General features: G+C 39.0%; 1 protein-coding gene across 3 annotated transcripts in view; it reads right to left on the reverse strand.

Annotated features, from left to right (window-relative positions):
• Nucleotides 1–24,318, reverse strand: part of LOC130417363 (leucine-rich repeat and immunoglobulin-like domain-containing nogo receptor-interacting protein 3) — a 49,340-nt gene that overhangs the window by 16,850 nt on the left and 8,172 nt on the right. The window contains exon 1 of one of the 3 annotated variants that reach the window (XM_056742898.1): nucleotides 13,467–13,515. The exons of the other annotated variants lie outside the window; for them this stretch is intronic. The gene's annotated coding sequence lies outside the window, so the exon portion shown is untranslated. Of the gene's footprint in view, nucleotides 1–13,466; nucleotides 13,516–24,318 lie in introns of those variants that run through there. 3 annotated transcript variants of the gene reach the window in all.

The following is a 24,318-nucleotide window of genomic DNA, read 5'->3' on the forward strand; positions in this document are numbered from 1 at the left end:
GACCTGACTGAATGATTCCCATAGCAGGAAAAATTACTTTATATTTTTTTGTTCTGTTGAACATAATAGAACACATTTTGAAAAATATAGAACAGCAAACAATTCTGTGGCACTTTTGACTACCATTGTTTTTAACCTACTATGATAGTCAATGGGTGTTGAGATCTGTTTGGTTAAAAGCATTCTTCCAAATATCTTTCTCTGTGTTCATCAGAACAAATACATTTATACACATTTGGAACAACTTGAAGGCGAGTAAATGGACACAATTTTCATTTTTGGATGAAGTATCCCATTAATGGGTTGTTTCAATCCGAGGTTGAGTGAAATATATGCACATATTCTAGGTAAAAAAGGTTTTTACCAACGGTTGGGTTTGTCTATAATCTACCCAACCATTGAATAAAATAACCCAGCAATTTTAAGTCTAGATTCACCGAACATGATTTTCTGTACAAACTATTATCTTTGATTCAATTTCATTATAGTTTTTGGATGTAAACACTGGTCTGGCGCGTGCGGGGGGGAGGGGGTAGGCCGGACCAAAGCTAGTGTGCACCCATTGTGAACAAAACACAGACATCAGTTTCACTCATCGCACTCGGTTCATGTCCGGCAGCTTTTAGCGCTGGGACGGCTCCATATATCAGTTTCAAACGGTCTCCAAATCCAGCGTTATATCATCTGTCCAGCGTTCCAGTTTGGCTACATTATGCCCTAAAAGTTAATACTTTGTTTGTGATGTGAGGGTATGTACATTCAGGGAAGAAGGGGTTAATACAAATATGAGAAGTATGGTTTTATCATTACATGTACTAGCATTGAGCAGTTAATTCGTTTATAATTAAGGCTTAAAATTCTAGGGTAAGAGGTTTGATTTTCACTTTCTGTTTTGTTTTCAGGAAGAAGGAAAAAGCTAAAGCAAGCACAGAAGCTACAGACACGAGCTGTAAGAGCTGAGATTCAAACTGTTGTACAGACCTATCCACATCATAGTCTCTAATAAAATTAATGGTCACCACTTCATGTGAACTTTTCTATTGTTTTGCTATTCTTGTGATAGAACGGAGTCCATCGATGGCTCTAGTGCTAATCCAGGTGGCAATATGGCTTTCCTGTAATTCATTGTGTAGAGCATGGTGCTAACAATGACAGTTGGATTATTAGGAAATATAAAGGTCAATGAAACTGCATAGCTGTTATCCGTATTTTATCCGAATTTTCATTCATTTGAGAATGAAGAGGGTAAATAAATGGGCTATCTGTCACCGAGCAGATGAATTCAGGTTATCTGATATGGTGGCAGTGAATGATATATATCTGCTGTTTGTTGATGTGTCGTGTTTTGGTTCGCTGGCACACATTAAAAGGTTGAGTCACTGGGCATCGGGCCACTGCTCTTGGATACTGAATTAGAGATGCCAGCCAAGTCCGTCTAATCTTCACGCCGGGCCAAGTCAAACACTCTGTGGGTCTGGCAGGACCACGGCGGGCCTAGAAATCACATGAAACTTTAATTGGGTCCACTAACAACGGCAGGCAGACCCCTCCTGTGATGTCATAACGCATCCTGAATCTATTAAAATCTCATGCTACGATGCTAGGGTGTTGCTATGCGGTTGGTAAGGTGTTTAGATCTCATAATATCTTTGAGATGCACATCTGCACTCTTTACGGCTTAAACTCAACTCGTTCATTAAAGCAATAATACTAATATAGCATCCCGAACACACAACCGGCCTTCCATCCGCTCACAACTAATCAAATGAGTTTGCGTAGAGTGACCTCTTTTCATTTATATAACTACAGCAGAGATCTGATCTTCATGCATTCCAGTAATTTGTGCTGAATTAAAGTGAAAGACAAATGAACGATTGGATTGGTTGAGAGGGATTTTCATCTGACATCAAGGTCAGACCCGTCCCATCAAAAAGAAAAATCCCACACGAGATCTCGTTAATATCTCTATTATTTCTGCTACGAATCAAGGAGATTAAATGAGGAACAAATAAGGAATTATTTTCCAAAATGAGATAACTTTCAAAAATCACGATTGTGCATTCCAATGAATGTCCAACTGCAGTTGGTTTTGTTTTGATTTAAGCCATAATAACTCAACAAATACAGCTAATAAAAACACGATCACATCACAAAACATGATTTTTGTACATTTTTAAAAACAGATCTATTTCTTTTTGGAAGTAAATTCTTCAAATGGAAGCCTACACTTACGTCTCATCTGCGATTCAGATAATACTTGTCACGGCCGAGAGAACACAAGATCCAATCGCAAGTGTAAACAGATTTAATGCTATAATGAGAGCAAAGACAGGACAATAATAGGAGGAAACCAAAGTGAGTAGTGTCTAGATGCTGATCTCCGATCATATACAGATCTAGTCCAACCGTCCCGAAGAACCCAACGGCTACTGGTAGTCCTCAGCAAGAATGATAATCTCCACTGGTAGTCCTCAGCAAGAATGATAATCTCCACTGGTAGTCCTCAGCAAGAAAGATAATATCCACTACTCCTGGACAGATCCGACAAGAGACTAAGGGTGAACACAGAGCAAGAGTCACAACGATCTGACAAGGAGTTTAGGGATAGCAGGGCAGATATAGGCAGCCGGCAATGCACTACAGGTGCCGCCAAGCTGATTGCTAATTAGCACCCAGGCTGCCAAGGGAACACTAATCAGTACACAGAACATAAGGCAAACAAGCAGGAATGAACACACGGATCCATGAACCGTGACAATACTCATCAGTAAAGAAATCTCACAAGTGTCTTTAAAGTGGCCGTAACTCAGACATTTTCTGCATATCTCAAGTTAATCTTGAGTACTTACAGAATAGTATCGCAATTCATTGTTACACTACACATTTTAAATTGGTTATACTTCTTTACAGCTACATATAATGCATTACAACACACATTATGAAGAATTATAATGCATTTTACACTTTAATAACTCTTTATAATGCATTATACATACATGCTTCAAGGAAAGTGTTACTGAGTTATCTAATAAAATTGGTAATGCTTACTGGTATAACCCGTTTTAATATTTTCAAAACAAATAAAGCAAATCCATACATCCATCCATCCATTTTCTACCGCTTATCCGAACTACCTCGGGTCCTGTGCCTATCTCAGGAGTCATCGGGCATCAAGGCAGGATACACCCTGGATGGAGTGCCAACCCATCGCAGGGCACACACACTCACTCATTCACTCACGCACTCACACCCTACGGACAATTTTTTCCAGAGATGCCAATCAACCTACCATGCATGTCTTTGGACCAGAGGAGGAAACCGGAGTACCCGGAGGAAACCCCCGAGGCACGGGGAGAACATGCAAACTCCACACACACACAAGTCGGAAGCGGGAATCGAACCCCCAACCCTGGAGGTGTGAGGCGAACGTGCTAACCACTAAGCCACCGTGCCCCCATAAAGCAAATCAAATAAATTAATTCAATTACATTTTAGAGAGTACATCATTTTGTGATTTATAATAATTTGAACTTTGAGTTTGTAGAAAGGTTGATTAAAAGAAAGGAAGGAGACGGGAACCGGCAAATATTTAAACATTTAATATAAATAATAGCAGCCGGCGGCCCCTCACGGCCGACCACCAGCGAACAAAACATAAATATAAATACAAATACAAACGTAACACAAGTTGGGGCCCGGTCCTCTCTCTTCGACGGTCCGGTCGCTCGTTCTCTTATGCTCCCATCTCCTACGTGATTCGAGCCCGGTGTGCGCACAGTTGACGCTCATTCACAATTACTCACCGGACTCGAACCACGGTCTCGCCCCGCCTACTCTACTACAGAGTTATACAGTCCTAGATATTTATTAATCCTCACTTCTGGCTCTGGGGGGTTGACACGTGGACACGTCCAATACTAAGAACTAAGAAATATTGTTACGAAACCGATTTTCAAGTTATCCGAAAACTGTATTAGCGTATCGCCATTCGTCCAGCTCGTTTTTAAGTTGTCCATGTTAAGGATGAGAAGACAGCACGTTTAGCATTGTAAAGAAGTCAGAATGTTTGAAACACCGTTGCCAAGCTGAGCTCAGATTTGTCTTGTCTGCAATCAAAAGTCAATATTATTGAAGATCTCAATATGAAGTCAAACATTTCTCATCAAGTTTACTGAACTCCAGATTATTTGACCTCTAGGCCTACAATCTACATTCATTTATACCTCCATACACATGTCCAAACGATCTCATTTGTTTCTCTTTTCATTCCTCCGAAACAAATTTAAAGTTTCAAAGGAAACTGAAGTGTTTTGTGTTTTCCTGTGGAAGATCGGTAGTCCGGTCACAACATCAGATTTATTTGTACAGGAGAGAGAGAGAGAGAGAGAGAACACATCACCTCAAACCCGGTTCACGCTGTGTGATTCCAGAGGAAAGAGCTGAATGTGATTTGTCTTCCCCTGAGCAACTTCATACAGGTCAGTACACCGCATCACACACGGCTCCCGGCCTCCCTAACCGGCCCTGTCATCTACCACAAGGACAAGCGAGATAGAGACAGAAGGGAGAGAGAGAATGTGCTGTAAACGGAGCGAGAAATCTGTCATACCGAAAGGACGAGAAACACAAACTCAGGACTCTGCTTTTACAAACACAACAAAAATCTTCTGAAACTGATCGATATTAAATGTAAAACCATTTGAGTCACATTTAAAGTTGTATAATACACACACACACACACACACACACAAACACACAAGATATAAAGCATCTGGATATGATAGAATTCAGCGTTAGTTCTGGCAGGTCACGTGAGTCAATCATTCATCAGGTAATCCTCATTTACATATGCATTTGGCACACGTTTTTATCCAAAGCGACTTACATTGCATTGTATTCTACATTTGTTTCTGACTATGTGCAATCCCCTGGGATCGAACCCATGACCTTGGCCTTTATCCCCAGCTCCACCTCACATCTGCAATTGGGACTCGACTGTCGTTCTTTTACAAAGTCTCAATTACTTTAAATAACGACCCTAACTTAAATGTCAATAAGAAGTAATGACATCTGCTTGGTCTTTACTGTGAATTATGTGCATGTATGTCCAGTAGTGCTGCAGTACTCGAGTCCGGACTCAAGACGTTTTTTAAATGTTTTCTGACTTGTCTTGGACTAGTTGGTATTTGCACTCGGACTTGTCTCGGACTTGGTCATTGGTCTCGACAAATGTTCTAGTCGGTCTCGTCCGAGTCCAGCAATATATGTTTCTCCTTCAAAACTAAATATTTATAGATCAATATTCTTGTGATCCGAAAACGAATGATCTGAAAACTGTTGGCGACTCTCGACTCAAGAACGAGATCTGCGTCTGCTCATAAGTTCTCTCTTCACACAGTAGTTCAGTTCAGTGTGTGCTGTTACGGAACTAAATAACTCTGATATATTGGTTCAAGTCCGCGGGACAGTCATGCACGCCAGAAATTGAGGAACTGAATTAATTTGTGGATAATATTAAGTGTTTACAGGAGACGCTTAAACGCAAACGATTCAGCTGAACTGGTTCGACTGGTTCACTAAAAAGAAAAAAACGGTTTATCTTAGACAAACATCTTTCAGGCAGCTCCTCTCTTGATGTTCGAACACGCACATGCACGGGCAGGTGCACACAGACGAGCATACAAAGGTGTTTATTGCTGCACAATCTTGCTGTTAGGAGGACTGATAAAAAAAGTTCCTTAAAAAAGTGGTTCATTTTTGCTTACTTTGGGAGACACTAAGTAATAAGTTATAGAATGGAAACATGTTCAAGTGTTGGTTATTTGTTATATTTTCTATTGGCAGAATAAAATTGTTAAACTTCAATAAAAAAAATATAAGGTTATAAGCTTTTTCATCAAGTCAAACAAAAATGAAAATGACTATCTTAGAATGGAAGATATGCTTTCTCTTGCATCACGTGCAATGATCAATAGTTCAGTATGTGGTCTTGTAGTCATGATTTTTTTTCTGTCTCTGTCTTGACTGTCTCAATTGGACTCGGTCTTGACTCTGTCTCGACTTGTCCTGGTCTTGGACTTGACAACAGCGGACTTGACTACAGCCTGATGTCCAGTAGGGGCCAAACTTGGTTGATTGTTCACCATTTATACACAGTCCATAATTATAAACGCAACAGTTTTGTTTTTGCCCCCATTTTTCATGAGCTGAACTGAAAGACCTACGTCTTTTTCTATGTACACAAAAAGGCCTTTTTCTCTCAAATATTGTTCACAAATCTGTCTAAATCTGTGTTAGTGAGCACTTCTCCTTTGCTGAGATAATCCATCCACCTCACAGGTGTGACATATCAAGATGCTGATTAGACAGCATGGTTATCGCACAGGTGTGCGTGTGGCTGGCCACAATAATTGGCCACTCTTAAATGTGCAGTTTTGGGGGGTCCGAAAACCAGTTAGTCTCTGGTGTGTACACCATTTGTCTCATGCAGTGCGACACATCTCCTTCGCATAGACTTAGAGATCAGGTTGTTGATGTTGGATCCACTCCTCTCCAATGGCTGAGCGAAGTTGCTGGATATTTGCAGGAACTGAAACAAGCTGTCGTATACGCCGATTCAGAGCATCCCAAACATGCTCAATGGGGGACATGTCTGGTGAGTATGCTGGCCATGCAAGAACCAAGCTATGGAAGTGATTGTAAAGATGAAATATTGGTGGATTTATTGACTGTTTGTTTGGGTTCTTGCTTACATGGAAATGTAGACCAGTAACTGTAAAATAAATCTACAACAATTGGCATTCTAACGTCTTGTGTGGACATTCCACTTAATAGGAATCCAAGCATGGGAGTCCGTTTACAAGCACTGTCCAGCATCCCTCAGCCGCTCAAAGTATAAGACTTGGCCACTTACAGGGGGTTATCGCTGCACCCCCTGTGTTTGCCCAGAACAGAACCATATTGCCAATCTACAACGTATGCTAATTGTCAATCATTTTTGACGGTAGTGAACCCAACAGAACTGAAGTTAGTTTTACAGCACACGGCTCATGAATAATCAAACCATTTAATTCATCTTTAGAAACATTCGGCGGGAGGAGATGAAGAGAAACACAGAGTTGAGACGCTGGTAAACAAACCGAAACATCTCCAGCGAGCCTGTCCCGATTGGAGAAAGAATGATGTTAAAAGAGGAAGTAACAAGATGTGAGCTCGATATAACCTCACAGTAATATCCAGGTGTCAGACACAGATTCAACCGGCGTCTAGTTAAACTTCACAGTTCACAGTAAGATCTCAAACTCACAGAACTCACAGAATAGTGTGAGCCAATCACCTGAGGCCTAAACGTCATGTGCCTGAACACTTTGTAGCGATGTCCGAGACCTGAGTGAACTACTTTCGTTTACCCACAATGCACTTTGATTTTCATCTTACCTACTGTGCACAGGCTGGCAAGCGCCTCACGAGGGAATCCGCCCCAGAGAATTTTGCTGATTGATGATAGGCTCGTTTTACTGGAAGGCAGGACCTCCTTAGCTAGAGAGGCCATATTGAGCGGTGCACTCCTCGCCTTTCATTGTAAAGGCAGCGCCGCATCTTGTTAATATTAATATCTTTGGTGTACAATCGATGCACACTCGCTCATTCACTATTTCCTATGATTCATCACGAGTCTACCGCTTGATCAGAATCAGCTGGAGGACACTGATCGTTATTGCCACGAATGTATGATTATACACACATATGTTTGTTCTTGTTGACCGTTATATTCTACTTCTAAAAAACAAGCAGATTAAATGAAGGTGATAAACAGTGGTGCTTTTTTATTTTTTAAATAAATAATTTTATTTAACGTGATATATAAGCATGCCTTCAAATAAATGTGAATGTTTCGTCCTCTAAACTTATACAAGACACAAGGGGTGTGATCCTGTGTCAATGCACGAAACCACTAACTCGTCTTTAACTTCTTTCCCATATAGTGGACTCAAAACTCATTCCCTATATAGGGAATAGTGAACGAGTGAACAGTTTCAGCTTTAGCCACACAGATTAGGGCTGTACAATTAATCGAAAATTATTCGTAATTGTCAACTTTGGCCTTCAACAATTACAATAACATTAACATTTACACATATGGCAGACGCTTTTATCCAAAGCGACTTACATTGCATTATCTATACATTTATACATAGGTATGTGCAATCCCCTGGCATCGAACCCACAACCTTGCGTTGTCAACACAATGCTCTTACCACTGAGCTACAGGAAAGCAAAATTACAAAAACAAGAGAATCAAGGTAAAACAATAATTGTGCCGCATTCCATTTTGCATGGATCCTCTTGTGGTATAAATCCACGGGATTATATATATTTATCAATTTTATCCAACTGCATATAAAGCGTACCCCTTTTTACGAGGTTCAGCTGTGCTATATTTAGATTTATATATTTTTTCAGTTGAATTCACAGTTTAAAGGCACGTTTTTTCAGTTTTCTATATTGTTCTGAAAGGTAATGAGTAATCGGGTTAAATAACCAGGATCTCAATATTGGCCAAAATAATGGTGATTATGATTTTTGTAATAATCGAGCAGCCTTAACACAGATGTATGTTCAGAGATGCCTCATTGATGTCTGTTTCGGTGGGCCACCATATTGGAACAGTCAAAGCCAGTCCGTCGACACTTGTAAGTGAGTTATCTGTGCATCAACCACCATAGCTATACATATATGAATGAATATATGTCAAATGTTACGTGGGGTTGTGTAGAAACAAACATTTACTAAAATTTAAAAACTTGTAATATGAAGTATATGTGAGAAGTTTGGTTGCAAAATGAGATAATTCCATTTGAAAAATGTTTTTAATCATGTTTTTTTATTGTGAATTTCAATTAATATCAATCAAACTGCAGTTGGTTTGTTTTGATTTCAGCCAGAATAACTAAAAAATGACAACATGATAACATACAACATGATAAATATAAAAGTTATCTCATTTTGGAACCACACCCTTCATATATACATATAAAAACAGAACACAAACAGCATTCTAATCAGTGAAAGGTTTTCTTCATGTCTTCAGGAATTTTATTCCATGCAATTTTTTAACAAACAGATGCTGCACAATGTTGAGGTCTCATGGAAACACAGTTTTTTACAGTCGGTGAGGAAAATGTTGATTATCCAAAATGGCAGACATGCCGACGTGTGTGGAGTGGTTAAATGTGGCATCTGTCTATGGTTTACTCAAAAGCTGTGAAATTAAAATCACCAGACAGGAAAAAAATCTCAAATTCACACTTTAAGAGACCTTCAAGCAGCTGATTAATCGCCTAAAATGAAAAAACTGTCAACATTTACTCTCACTTAATACTTCCATCCCACACAACTGTCTTCTGTCCAACACAAACAAAAACACAAACAAAAGAATATAATGTCTAATCTGCAAAATAATCATGTTAACACTATGTATACCGTTTCACCCCCAGTTAAATTACGGTCTGTGTTTGGCTAGTGTCTAAAAATATAACTATTGATATTTGATTTAATTTATGTTAATATAATATATTATATATATATTAATATAAGTTGTAGTATCATTTTACTGTATAATAATTGTATTAAATAAATGATTTGTTGAAATGTGTTGTATGTTCATTTTATTAAATTAGAATTTGTTGATTGGTTCATGTAGTTGGGTCGCATGGTACACTGACATCTAGCGGTTGCGCTTGGTATCCCAGTCTAAATTTAAAAAATTGGCGAGACGAGTTTAGCCAAGTAACGGTTCGGCTCGGTTTCTTTTGCTTGTTATCAGAAATAATCTACAGGCGCAATATTGTTTGTGAATGTGCACCGGAATTCAGTTGGGGGTCACATATGTTGGCATGCGCAGTTACGTTAGTTTATGTTGTTATGATGAAACCGTATATGGTGTTGCCTAAAATGTATACTGCCTACTACACACTAAATTTCTGCCTAAAAACTGCCTAAATTCACACTGTTGTATCTGGTTGTGTGTGTGTTTGTGCAGATGGGATTTTATAACGGGGGGACCGAGCTATCAGCAAATAATTTCAACTCAGTTAGTTACTTTGCTTAATTTGGGCTAATGGTTTGCACTTAAAAGCCATTGGAGGATTCTTATTTGAAATCGTATACAAACAACAATGAACAAAGGCCTATCTGATCAACACTAGCAAAACATGATCAAACTTTCCTGAAAAAATAATGTTTTTTGATGATAAATTGTTTGAAATATCCAACCATTCTTTTTGTGTTAATTCACTATTTGCCTCTGTCCACTCACTTATTGCATAGTCATGCTCTCCACGTTTTGCTGTGTTGCTAAGTGCAAAAGACTAGCTATACAAACAAATAACAAAACTAATCTGCCACATCTGGGAAAAGTCAAGAGGCACAGGATATTTACATTGTTTGGTTTTAGAATAAAAATGAGGGTATTGTTCTTTGTCTCTTCATTGCCTTGATGTGGCAGTTATGTAGTCCATTTATTTTCAGTCCAGTCATCACCAGCTCAGACATCACTATGGTCGTAGCAGACTAACAGCACACACAGAGAGCACAAAGAACGTAAATGTCGGTGGCAGCATCATCGTGTGTGTTTATTGACAACAGAACAGCGTGCAGTGAGAACGTGGGTACAAAGTAACAGTGACCAGTAGATTATTATTGTGCGTAAGCCTGTGTCTGCTCTGACTTGATTCTGAAGTATATGAAGTATATGAAGGGAATAATGAAGGGACCGGCGGGCCTGTACCTCACTACTAAGGTGATTAATCCTCAGTTGTACAGATGTTTGTCACCTTTCATAGGGAGAGTGAGGGTGACAGATCGGGATATGTGTGTGTGTGTGTGTTTTTGTGCAAGTTTGTGTAAATGCTTGTGTGCTGTGTGTGTATTTAGTGTGCATATGGGTGTGTATATGTCGATGTATGTGTGTTTTTGTGCATATGTGTGTTTATGCGTGTGTGTGCGTGTTTGTTTTGTGCACGTGTTTTTGTGTGTGTATATGCATGTATTTGTATATGCGTGTGTGAGTGCGTGTGTTTTGCGTGTATGTGTTTTTGTGCGAATTTGTGTATATGAGTGTGTGTGTTTTCGTGCGAGTGTGTGTGTTTTTGTGCAAGTTTTTGTATATGAGTGTGTGTTTCTGTGTGTGTTTCTGTGTGTGTATATGCGTGTGTTTGTTTGTGCGAGTGTGAGTGTTCGTGTGTGTGTGTGTGTGTGTGAGTGTGAGTGTGTGTATGTGTGTGTGTGTGAGTGTGTATGTGTGTGTGTTCAGGGCAGACAGCAGTATTGAAGCACACTGATGAAGTCGTAAAGAACAGCATCTGTTGTCCGGAGTGTTTCATTTGTACTGTCAGTAATATTTAACAGGAGCTGAATGTCTCTGGAGACACAACAGAAAGTTTGTGTCACAGAAGATGAGAGGCGTGTCCAGCAGCTGTCTGTGACGCCTTAGAGATTGAATATGATCCTCTGGAGGACACAGAAACATTCTGTCTGATCTCATCATATGTAGAGAATGTGTGGATTCATATAAATGACACATCATGTTATTTCTCTTCAACTACTATACTGTTCACAGTGTTGGGAATAACTGGATGACATCTGCCCGAGATTACCCAAGATGCTCTGAGATATTGATAATTGTACTTTATGAGAGTATTTATTTCACACAAATAGAATTAGCCACTTTATACTTTTATAACTGTAAAGTAGTTACCAAATCCTGTGAGATCAGCATTACATGAGTGTGACCACCAAAACAACACATCACAAACATTCACATATTAAAGGGACACTTCACCCAAAAATGAAAATTCTGTCATCATTTACTCACTCAACTCTGTTTTTCTTAGACCATCTCAGGTTTTCTCAGACCATCTCTGGTGTTCTTAGACCATCTCAGGTGATATCAGACCATCTCTGGTGTTCTTAGACCATATCAGGTGATATCAGACCATATCAGGTGTTCTCAGACCATTTCAGGGGATATCAGACCATCTCAGGTGTTCTCAGACCATCCCAGGTGATATCGACCATCTCAGGGGACATTAGACCATCCCAGGTGATATCAGACCATATCAGGTGATATCAGACCATATCAGGTGTTCTCAGACCATTTCAGGGGATATCAGATCATCTCAGGTGTTCTCAGACCATCCCAGGTGATATCGACCATCTCAGGGGACATCAGACCATCCCAGGTGATATCAGACCATCTCAGGGGATATCAGACCATCTCATGTGATATCAGACCATCTCAGGGGACATCAGACCATCCCAGGTGATATCAAACCATCTCAGGGGATATCAGACCATCTCATGTGATATCAGACCATCTCAGGGGACATCAGACCATCCCAGGTGATATCAAACCATCTCAGGGGATATCAGACCATCCCAGGTGATATCGACCATCTCAGGGGACATAAGACCATCTCATGTGATATCAGACCAACTCATGTGATACCTTTTCACACCCGACTGCAGACCTGTGAATGGACCTAACTCCTTCATCAAGTTCGCAGACGATGCAACAGTGATTGGTCTCATCAGCAACAACGATGAGACTGCTTACAGGGAGGAAGTACGGCACCTGGCCACATGGTGCTCAAACAACAACCTGCTCCTTAACACCTCCAAGACAAAGGAGATCATTGTGGACTTCAGGAAGGCGAAAGGAGGCACACACGACCCCATCCACATTAACGGGACGGCTGTTGAACGTGTTTCCAGTTTTAAGTTCCTGGGGACCCATATTTCGGAGGACCTGTCCTGCACCAACTCATGTGATATCAGACCATCCCAGGTGATATCAGACCATCTCAGGGGATATCAGACCATCTCAGGTGTTCTTAGACCATCTTGGGTGTTCTTAAATCATTTCATGTGTTCTCAGATCATTTTGAGAGATTTTAGACTCGTTTTCAAATAGTGTCTGGTGTTCTCAGACCATGTCAGGTGAAGTCAGTGCATCAAATCTAAACGGAAACATTTCAGTCAATGGGGGCAAAATCTGTCTGGTTAAAACCATTTTTCCAAATATCTTTCTCTGTGTTCATCAGAACAAAGACATTTATACACATTTGAAACGACTCGAAGGTGAGTAAATGATGAGAGAATTATCATTTTTGGGTGATGTATCACCCAAAATACATCCAATTCACCATTGTATTTTTGACAGAACACGCCCCGGTGTGAAAGTCACACAGTCAACATCTTTTTCTGAATGATAACAGGAATGATGAAACTATCACAAACAAGCTCTGAAGGTTAAAACAACGAATCCACTGCGAGTGTTCCAGAGCTCTGTATGCAAGCAGACATATGGTAGGTGAAGGGTGAAGATCAGAAAGTGTTTATGAACAGCAGCACGCTCACATCCACATCTGTGTGAGGTGATAAACTGCTGAACAACACCGCTGTACCTCACTCGCTGCAGAGCTCTGCCACCGCATCACACCAACACACGTGAGGATCTGAGGCTCTACATCTGAGAGACGACACGTCGTAGACTAACATCACAAGACCGACTCGACTGGACCACAGCAGAGTCTGGATCTGCGGACTGTTCACAGAGATGAAGGGAACAATTATTGAAATAATAAATACGATTTCATTTTATTTTGCTGATTTTCACAGAAACACATTCAGAATAACTAATAAACAAAAATACATGTGCTGAAAAATCTCATACTAGCATAACAGCACTATGAATATAATGGTCCTATTTCAAACCAACAGACAATTTTTATTAAAGGGAACCCAGGGTATAGAGGGATGTATGTCTTCATCCGTTGTTATAGCCTTAAACTACTAACATTTGTTACATAATCATTATGCAGCCCTACTTCTAACCATGTCGACAATGTGGAACAAGCATGGGACATACCCATGAAAGAAATTACATTATCATTCCAACACAGCACATGTTGTAAATGTATAGAATAGATGATCATTATTCCAATGATCCAGCGTTTACAAACAAAAGACTGACAGAATTGATGTTATTTGATGGTACAGAAATATGTTATTCAGTTAACAACATGCTTTTCTAACTTAAGGCCCATTCACACCAAGAGCATTCTTAGCTTTCACATGTTAAATGCATGTGATCATTCATCAGGTGGAAAAAAATCATGTGATACCAAAAATGTTTCATCTTTATCTTCATAGTTCTGCTAGTCTATTAAATGTTATTTTAACCAGGCTTTAACTGTGCTAACGGTCCATTAAACTGCAGAGACATCAGAGCGTGATATTGTGAGGAGCACGTCCACTGATGTACGGGGTTTAACGTCAGATTAGCAGTACGCTCTCGGCTCTGTCAGCAGGTTTGTAAGAGGTTTTGCTCTCTGTCCGAAAGCTTTACAGACACGCTTACGGGATTAATTATTTACATCGCTGGCTAATAAGACTCGAAGCGGTTCACCACCTCCAAGCACATGGAATATTACACACAACCTGACATCACATGTAGATCAGCAATTCAATAGTTTGAATGAAATCTGACATCAGAGTCAATTCAATAACAGGCAAGTTTACAATTTCAATAAATTAAAAGACTCCCGCTGACTTCAAGAAATGTTTCTGTGTAGAGTTGATGCTCTGACATCACCTGACATGGTCTGAGAACACCTGAGACAATTTGAACAACTGAGATGATCTGAGATCCTCGAGATGGTCTAAGGTAACTTTAGATGGTCTGAGATCACCTAAAAGGTCTGATATTGGCCGAGATGGTCTGAGATCACCTGAGATAGTCTGAGAAGACCTGAGATGGTCTGAAAATACCTGAGATGGTCTGAGAGCACCTGAGACTGTCTGAGAGCACCTGACACTGTCTGAAAACACCTGAGACAATTTGAACAACTGAGATGATCTGAGATCCTCGAGATGGTCTAAGGTAACTTTAGATGGTCTGAGATCACCTAAAAGGTCTGATATTGGCCGAGATGGTCTGAGATCACCTGAGATGGTCTGAAAATACCTGAGATAGTCTGAGAGCACCTGAGACTGTCTGAAAACACCTGAGATGGTCTGAAATCCCAAGCGATGGTCTAAGAACACCTGAGACTGTCTGAAATCACCCAAAATGGTGTGATAACACCGGAGATGATCTGATAAGACCCGAGATGGTCTGAGATTGTCTGAGAACATAGAGATGATCTGAAAACACCCAAAATGGTATGATAACACCCGAGATGTCTGAGATCAACTGAGAAGGTCTGAGAGCACCTGAGATGGTCTGAGATCACCTGAGACTGTATAAAAACATCCAAGTTGGTCTGAGATCACCCGAGATGGTCTGAAATCAACTGAGAAGGTCTGAAATCAACTGAGATGGTCTGAGATCACCCGAGACTGTATAAAAACATTAAAGTTGGTCTGAAATCACCCGAGAAGGTCAGTGATCACCAGAGACGCTCTGAGAGCATCTGAGACTATCTGGAGAGTTTAACACACAACTGCCCTGAGACTAAAATGCAGTATTTAAGCGTGTGTGACATGTCCGCGTTATTGAGTTTAACTGCATGTCAGAAACAAACACCTCCAGCCTCTTGGATACTTTATCAAAACCTGAAGAAATGCACACAAACAGGGTGAGACGGTGGGCGTAGATCTGATCTTCTGATGTTCAGCGCTGGTGAGAGAGGATGAAAGATGATTATCTGGATTAAGCTCCGCGTACAGCCGGCGCTCAGAGAGAAAACCTGGAGCGAGCGTCAGCCCACGGCCTTCACTCTCAACATTGTGCCATCAGGCTGTTTGTACTGGAACATAATTAAATGCTGTAAATGAGGCGTTATTCAAATCACTGATGAAACGAGTGGGAGGGACGGCAGAGAAACACTAATGCTGGAGGAGACGCACAAAGACTCATTATATGCACGTCTGTTGACAAGCTTCATTTATCAACAACACTCTTAAATCACGACCTTCAATCCAAATAAATGATTTAAACACAACAACACAGACTAATTGCTCACAATATTCATTTCCATGCATTGATTATAATTCATTTTGCATAAATAAATGCAATGAAAAGAGACAAAGGGCGTTATGGTACAAACCTGAGAACTGTGAACAGGGTTTAGAGAATTCTAGCCAAACAAATTACAGAGCCAGTCGAATCAAGGAAAGACAGTTTAACTCTAAAATGATGAATGGTAGATTCAGAGATGCAAACTACTTTTCTCGCATAATGTAAAGTTAACATGTGTTTGACTAAACACGCCTCAAAATATAACAGAGAAGTTTATATCATATAAAGCATTAGATATGACTGTGTGTTTATGATAGATTTAATTAAGAGAAGAATTCATCAGACTGCTGAATTATTATCACAGGTCATAAAATGACTGAAATTGTTTTTTTTTTGTCAAATTTGTGTTCAGCATTATTACATCAGTTGTTTGGCAAAAGGTTTCTTGATTAAATAAATATGTTGTACCAGTAATATGTCCAACTACTCTTTTATCGTTCTAGATGTTTCAAATGTGGTGGTAATATGTCAACAATCACAAGAGAGAACCGGAACCTGTTTTCCCATTTCATGCACTGTGTGACCCAACAAGACGACACAAGAGTCCTCACAACACTACACAAGAGCAGGAGAAATGAAGTGCCCTGAACATCACAATAATCACACACGCCAGTGTCGAAAACATAGAACAATCACACACAAACACACACACACACTCCAGTGCAGAGAACATCAGAACAATCACACACAAACACACACACACCAGTGCCCAGATAATCAGGACTCACACAAACAAGCACCCAGAAAATCTCAAAAATAATAACAAACACAAGCACCCAGAAATCTTAACAATCACACACACACACACAAACAAGCACCAAGAAAATCACAACAATCACACACACACATAAGCTCCCTGAACATCACAACAATCACACACACACCACTGCCCTGAACATCACAACACATACAAACAAGCACCCAGAAAATCTCAAAAATAACACACACACACACACACACACACTCAAGCAACCAGAAAATCTTAACAATCACACACACAAACACACACACATCAGTGCCCAGAACATCAGAACAATCACACACAAACAAGCACCCAGAAATTCACAAAAATAATAACACATACACCCCCCACACACACACAAGCACCCAGAAAATCTCAACAATCACACACACAAGCACCACGAAAATCACAACAATCACACACACACCACTGCCCAGAACATCATAAACAATCACATACGCACACACAAAACCACCCAGAATATCACAACAATAACACACACACACCCACCAGCACCCAGAATATCACAACTACCACACACACACACAACACTAGCACAACATGTACACACACAAACACACTGCAAAGAACCTCAAAATTACCACACACACACACTAGCGCCATGAACATCACAACCATCACAGGCACACACACATGCACAAAACACCCTACATAGCTCAGAAAATCATAACAAGAACAGACACACACACACAACATCCAGAATATAACCATGACAACCCAGAACATCACAACTCCCCTATAAACACACACCTCCCAGAACACCACAAAAACCAATCACACACGTCAGCATCAACACAGATGTGAACTGTAGCATTTGCACAGAAACTGCCGATCAGACTGACACAAATAGATCAGACAGAATGAAGTGACCAAACACACGTGTGATTGTCAAACACAGCCTCAGGTTCATTACACTACACAATCATCAACACACAAGACAGATAAGGAGGGCAAGACATGAGAGAAACTTCTCCAGCGTCTTATTGAAGTGTCAGAAGAAAACCTGCCACCGTCGTTTGCTTTGTTCTATTATTCAGAACAGAAGAATTATGAGACGCTCGCTTCATCTAAGCCGACCTTACAGAAGAAGACACAGCTATTTCTCTGAATAAACACTCATAAATATTCACACCAAAACACAAAGTTTGTGCAAATAGTGATGGTGTCAAATAGAGATGTCCGGTCTGAGATGCGTCATTTAACAGATTACACTTTTTTCACAAGTCTCAAAATGTACATACAGAAATACAAGCGTTCAAAAACACACACGTGTCAATGATGGTCATAAAAGCCACGGCTCAACAACACAACGACACACATCAACCCGTCTGTGTTCTGCTGACATCTTACACTTCTGCATGGACGGATTATTCATTTCTACAACAAAAGAGCGGCATCATGTGCTTGACTGGGCGTTAAACTAATCCAAAGCCTCGTGCTCACATTTATACCAACCTCATTTTAAAATAAAACGACACTTCACCATGAACGTTACTGCGCATGCGTTTGATCGTGGACCGCCCTTTACATCCGGTACACATTCATAAACATAACAGAGTGTCTGTAGATTATTTCTGATAACAATCAAAAGAAAATCGTTCTTGGCTAAACTTGCTTCTCCAATATTTTAAATTTAGCGATATCAAGCTCAACCGCTTAATGTCTTTACAAATTAACATTTGTTACTTTTAAAGCCGGAATACAATCGTCAGAAATGAAAAGCTAACACTATGCTAAAAATAGACTACACTTAAGGTCGCTCGATATCAACGTCACCACCACCAAGCTTCCAACTATTTTTTCAAACTTTATTAAAAACGTGTTCCCTGGTGGGTAATTACTCTGTGAACGAATCCGCATCTACGTTTTAAGAGATTTGAGCCCATGTTGAGCCCATGTTGCGTTATTTGTGAGTTTTATATGCACGATGACGTCTAATGTTCCCTCCAAAGGAAAAAACAATACATTTTTTAAGATTAATAAATAATAAATAATTATTCTGTCAGTTTTCAATTTTGGTTCCAGATAATCTTTACACATTAAAGCCAGTAAATACGTGTTATATCTGCTTCTGTTGAACTTCTGCGAAACTTTATTGTATTTTAAGTACTGAATGAAAAATTTCTGATCTTATCGTGATGATATTTTGTGCTTGCTAATAATACAGTAAAATCTGCTCGAAAATGCTCAATTAATCGTGGGATGAATAGAATTGGTTATCACGGTTAAATACGATAAATTAACTTTATGCAGGGCCACTTCCACGTTCACTTTATAAAGGGCCACCAATCTGGCCTTACAACCAAGCAATATTGAGACGTCGCACCTTCACGCAGAAAATATATAGAACAGGTATGCAACAAAAGTTAGCATATACTGTTTATATAATATAATATAATTAAATGAAATCACTAGTTAATTAAAATATGTGAAATATAATACTCAAATATGTGAAAAAAGACCACGCTAGGACCTTGTTTTGCTATGGGAGAATGCTATACCTGAAGCCCGTGTAAAACTGAGTTATGGGCAGAAATACGTAAGCAGCAGGGCGTGCATAGAGTGAATTGTGCAGCCCTAGCTTGATGTTGTAATTTGCCACTTACTTATCAAGATTTATTAAAAAATTTACGTAATATGAATGTCAACATGCATGCACACACCCTTTGGACACTCTTGACTGTGTGTATGCACACTTTAAAGATGAAGTTTTTCATTAACAAAACGCCTTGGTCTCAATTATTTACAAAACAAAAACATATAAACGTAAAAAGATCCTGTCTGAGTACCACATGCAAACCCGAAAAAACTAAACGAGAAAACCTAGCAAAGAGATCAAATAAAATGTGTATAAAATGTCTGACGAACACAATCTTCATATTTCAAACATATTGCACAATTTCACTAAAAAACAGACTTAATATAAAAGGAAATCTGTTTAAAGGATGTTTTGACAACAAAATTACAATAAATAATAAAGAATTACAATCCTCTACCACATTCGGCGAACCGTTTAATACAACGATAGAAAACTATACACTGTATCCCACAATGCAACGCTCTTAACATGACCTTCCGTTTCCAGCACGATAACTGAACCTGTGAGGTGTTTTGACATTCATTTCTGTTTAAATATTCGTAGTAATAGTTAATATTTCTGAAATGTTAGCGCGATGTCGCTTATATACATAAAGGAGCGCTGAGTGAAATCTGTTTATCGCTGCACACATACTAAACGAAGGAAACATTACTGCATGACTTCAGAGTAGCTGGGAGACACGGGTGAGATTTTGACTTTTTGACATCTTTGCAGTCATAGAACGCATTTGTTCACAAAGGTTTGAATGCTTTAGGAGTAAATGTTTGATTTGTTTTTCCACTACCTGCAGTGATTTAAGCTTGAAGCCGGTTTTAGCTCGACATCTGTATTTAACGTCTCACTTTATTCTATATTCATCATCAGACTCTTCCACGTCCTCATTTCTCTTCAGCCACTTAAGAATTTATGATGGGAGTCAAACTCCAGCTCTTGTTCTCGGTGACGGTCCCCCTTGCGCATGCAATGATTCACAATGAATAATTCAGCATTTTCCTCACAAAATGATGAACACAGAACCTGTCACATTGCCGGAGTTATTTTAAAGCCGAGATCTCTCGCATCTGCCCTCCAACACTGGGGATTTGTTCTATTTGGTTCGTCTCTGAGGTCACCGCCGGGAGGAGATCACAGGCCCTGCCGCAGGTTAAAAGACGCATGTACAGGTACGGTCACGTGACAGCCGTGCATTTCTGTGCGCTTGTGTCTGTTTGGGGTTTTTGGTTCTGTGGGTTGCACATTTGTCTTTGCTTGTTGGCAGTGTTGGATGTAACAATTTACTAAGTAGTAATTACTTAAAAAAACGAGTTAATGTAATTTATTATTTTTCCCTTGAATTTTGTAATTTAATTACAGTTACTTCTGCACTGATTGACCGGCCAGAGACCATCAGTCTCATCACTTGCCGATGAGATTGTGTATTTGTGTGTGTGCGTGTTTCGCTGAGGCTGAACTAATGCGTAACAGTTTTCTCTTTTACAGCAGAATGAAGCAGACCGTCAGTCCAGCTGAGCTCATTTCTATCTCATTCTATACTGTGACTATAAACCTTTTACAGAGCAAAACTCCCGTCTGGATTTCCTCTGCTTACGTCTTAGATTCACACCCATCTGGTGTGTGTGTGTGTGTCCTGTACTGCACACTAAAATGAAAGAAAAGTGTCTAAAAATCCAGGAAACTAATTTACAAGATCACCTTCATGAGATTCTTGAGGGACAACCAGTCCCTGGATTTGACACAGTTATGACGTTAACTATCAAAACGAATTCTTATGTTTATAAAGTATCAAATAATGAGTTTGGTTCCAAAATGTGAAAAAAAAATCTAAAATCATGTTTTTATTATGTAAGTTAGCTGTATTTTTTGAGTTATTATGGCTTAAACCAAAACAAACCAACTGCAGTTTGATTGGTATTAATTGGAATGCACAATAAAAAAACATGATTTTTGTAAAAATATAAAAAAACTCATTTTGGAAACAAATTCTTAAATAGACAACATGCAGAACTGATTAATGACAAATGATTTAAGCTTTCTGACTGAATTAGACAAACAGTACAAAACATCAAATACAATTCATTATATATATATATATCAGGGCTGTCAAACAATTAATCACGATTAATTGCATCCAGAATAAAAGTTTGTTTTTACATAGTATATGTCTGTGTACTGTTCAAATTAAATTTGTTTTTATAAACACAAACACATACTGTACATGTATATATTTAACAAAAATGTAAAATATGAAAATTAATAAACGTTTATATATCATTTAAATTATTGGTAAACATAAATAAATAGTACTAAATATTTCCTAAATATATTTGAATGTATGTGTTTATAAATACAAAATGTATAAGCGCAGTACACAGACATTTATCATGTAAACACCAATTTTTATTCTGGATGAGATTAATTGCGATTTATTATTTGACAACCCTAATATGCTTTCAACCCATGGTTGTAAATTAACCTATGCTGTTACCCAACGATGGGTTTAAAAAATTACAAAGCAGTAAAAAACATTTTGTTTACAAGTTTCCATTTTAATATCTTCCTCTAGTCGTCACATAAAAAAGCAATATATCACTATCCCACTGTATGTAACTATATAACAGCAGTAGAAATGTCTTTCATCTGTTTGCAGGGTACAGTGTGTGCCAGTCGACTTCATTATAACCCATCATCCTGGTTGCCATAGTAATTCACTTTATAGTACTTCACCCCGCATCTGTGATAAATCTGTCAAAACGACTCAGAATGGGTTAGGATTACAGGATTCAAAAGAATAACAAATCAACAACTCATCATCCAGCATGCATCACCATCGTGTGGCTCACATTAAACAAAAAAAACAAATGCTGTTGTTTTTCTTAGAAAGAACGAAATGTTTTACGCCCACTTTGAGTGACACACGGACTGATGATTCAATGACAACTATGAAAATATCAGCCATCTGCTTTCACCGATACTGCCAGAACTCTTCCTGTCTCAGGACGGATTCTTCACAAAACACTTCACATGCATTCATCCGTACAGCTTCACAAATCACATTTTTGTTTCAAACAGCGACTACACGTCAGGTATTACTAGTGCAAACAAAGTAATATTGACATTCTATTGATATAGGAAAAAAGTGTCCATTTCGGTCTCTTCGGGGTGTCAGAATCACACTGATATGAGGCAGACAGAAGAGAGTTATTGATGAAGCTGCGGGGGTCCGGAGGGTCTCTCAGCAATTCATCGTTTAATTAAAGTAATTGATCGATCGCTCCACCTGAACCTCAATCACAAGCCAAAAGAAAGCTGACAGTGACGTTAAGCTAGCGGTGAACGTAGCAATATACCCCGAGACACAGATGGGATAAATCAGCATCCTGAGGGCAGTCTGCATCCCGAACCAAGAGTCTAACCGATGGACGCTTCGTTCCCAGAATTCTTTGCTTTAGTTTAGAAAATAAAGCATGTGCACCTGTAAACGTGCCTCGATTCTTTTGAAAAAACATTTCTCTTGATAACATTGACACATGATGAATTTTTCAATCCCTGTATAGCTTTTATTGTTTATAACTCACTGTTTACTGTAAATGCAGTTAATTTGCATTACTTTGGTATTTTGATTTCACATGCACAAGAAATATCATTAAATGAAGCCAAATTGCGATTGTTGTGTTTGGTTGCACTCTTAACAATAATGATGCTTCACGATGCCATAGAAGAACCTTTTTGGTCAAACGGCTCCATTAAGAACCTTTAACATGCGAAGAACCTTTCTATTTTACAAAAGGTCCTTTGTGGCGAAAAAGGTTCTTCAGATTATAAAAGGTAAGAAAGAGATGTATGCACATTACATTACATCTATAACAAACAAAAAAATTCGCATACGACCCCTTTAAAGAACCTTTGACTGAATGGTTCTTCAATGGTGTCGCTGTGAAGAACATTTTAAGCACCTTTAGTTTTAAGAGTGTACACAACGCACGTGATTGTTCTATCATCAGTAAAGAACAAACCTTAATTTATACTTTAGATACGAGCAAACAGCATGTCAAGATAATTACATGACTCTTTTACAATACGTGCAAAAATATGGTACTACCAAAATATCCGCCATTCCAATCCAGGATGGGCTATTTTTGGTGAGTAATCTAAATTTAATCAATGTAATAAATCTTGCAGACAAACCCTGGATGGACCCTACAACGTGAGCGTATTGTGTAATTTCCTCCTCATCGACTGCTTCTCGTACAGAAGCCAGCTGACTGTTTGATCTGTAAATCATTCATTAAAATGCAATATTGATACGAGCCGCATGAAAGTTTAAGATGGCTCCAGATTTGTGGCCGGGCATAGAGAGAAGGTCATTTACTCTGCTCGTGTTTCTGATGTTTTATATAAGCCAATCTAAAGAAATGAATATGCTCTGATATGTTTGTAATGTAAATGGAAGATCAGAAATGATGAGAGTTAAGACTGTTAACGGGTCGTGTTGTTTCGATGTGCTGGACTCCAGCTGTCTTTGACATACAAACCTCTTCTCCTCATCATTAAACATTTGATGTTACGTCATATAATGAGCTCAGATCTCTGATGAGAATACTGAAACAAATCACTTGTGTCATTATGTCATAAAGAACTACACTGCGGATGATTTGAGGTTCACCCTCAAGGTTTGTTTGTATTCAACTAATGCCTTTATAAATCTGTTTTTCATTTTTATTATTTAAATGATGTCAACGGCACCATAAGGTCAAAAACCACACCAATGTAATTGCAATAGATTTACATTCATTTAGCAGATTTGATGCATCTGATGTTTGTTGTATTGGGCCAGACTGACAGTGGAAGGGGAGGAGTTCAACGGATGCGCTG

Source organism: Triplophysa dalaica, chromosome 3 (assembly GCF_015846415.1).
Source record: "Triplophysa dalaica isolate WHDGS20190420 chromosome 3, ASM1584641v1, whole genome shotgun sequence".
Taxonomy (NCBI): domain Eukaryota; kingdom Metazoa; phylum Chordata; class Actinopteri; order Cypriniformes; family Nemacheilidae; genus Triplophysa; species Triplophysa dalaica.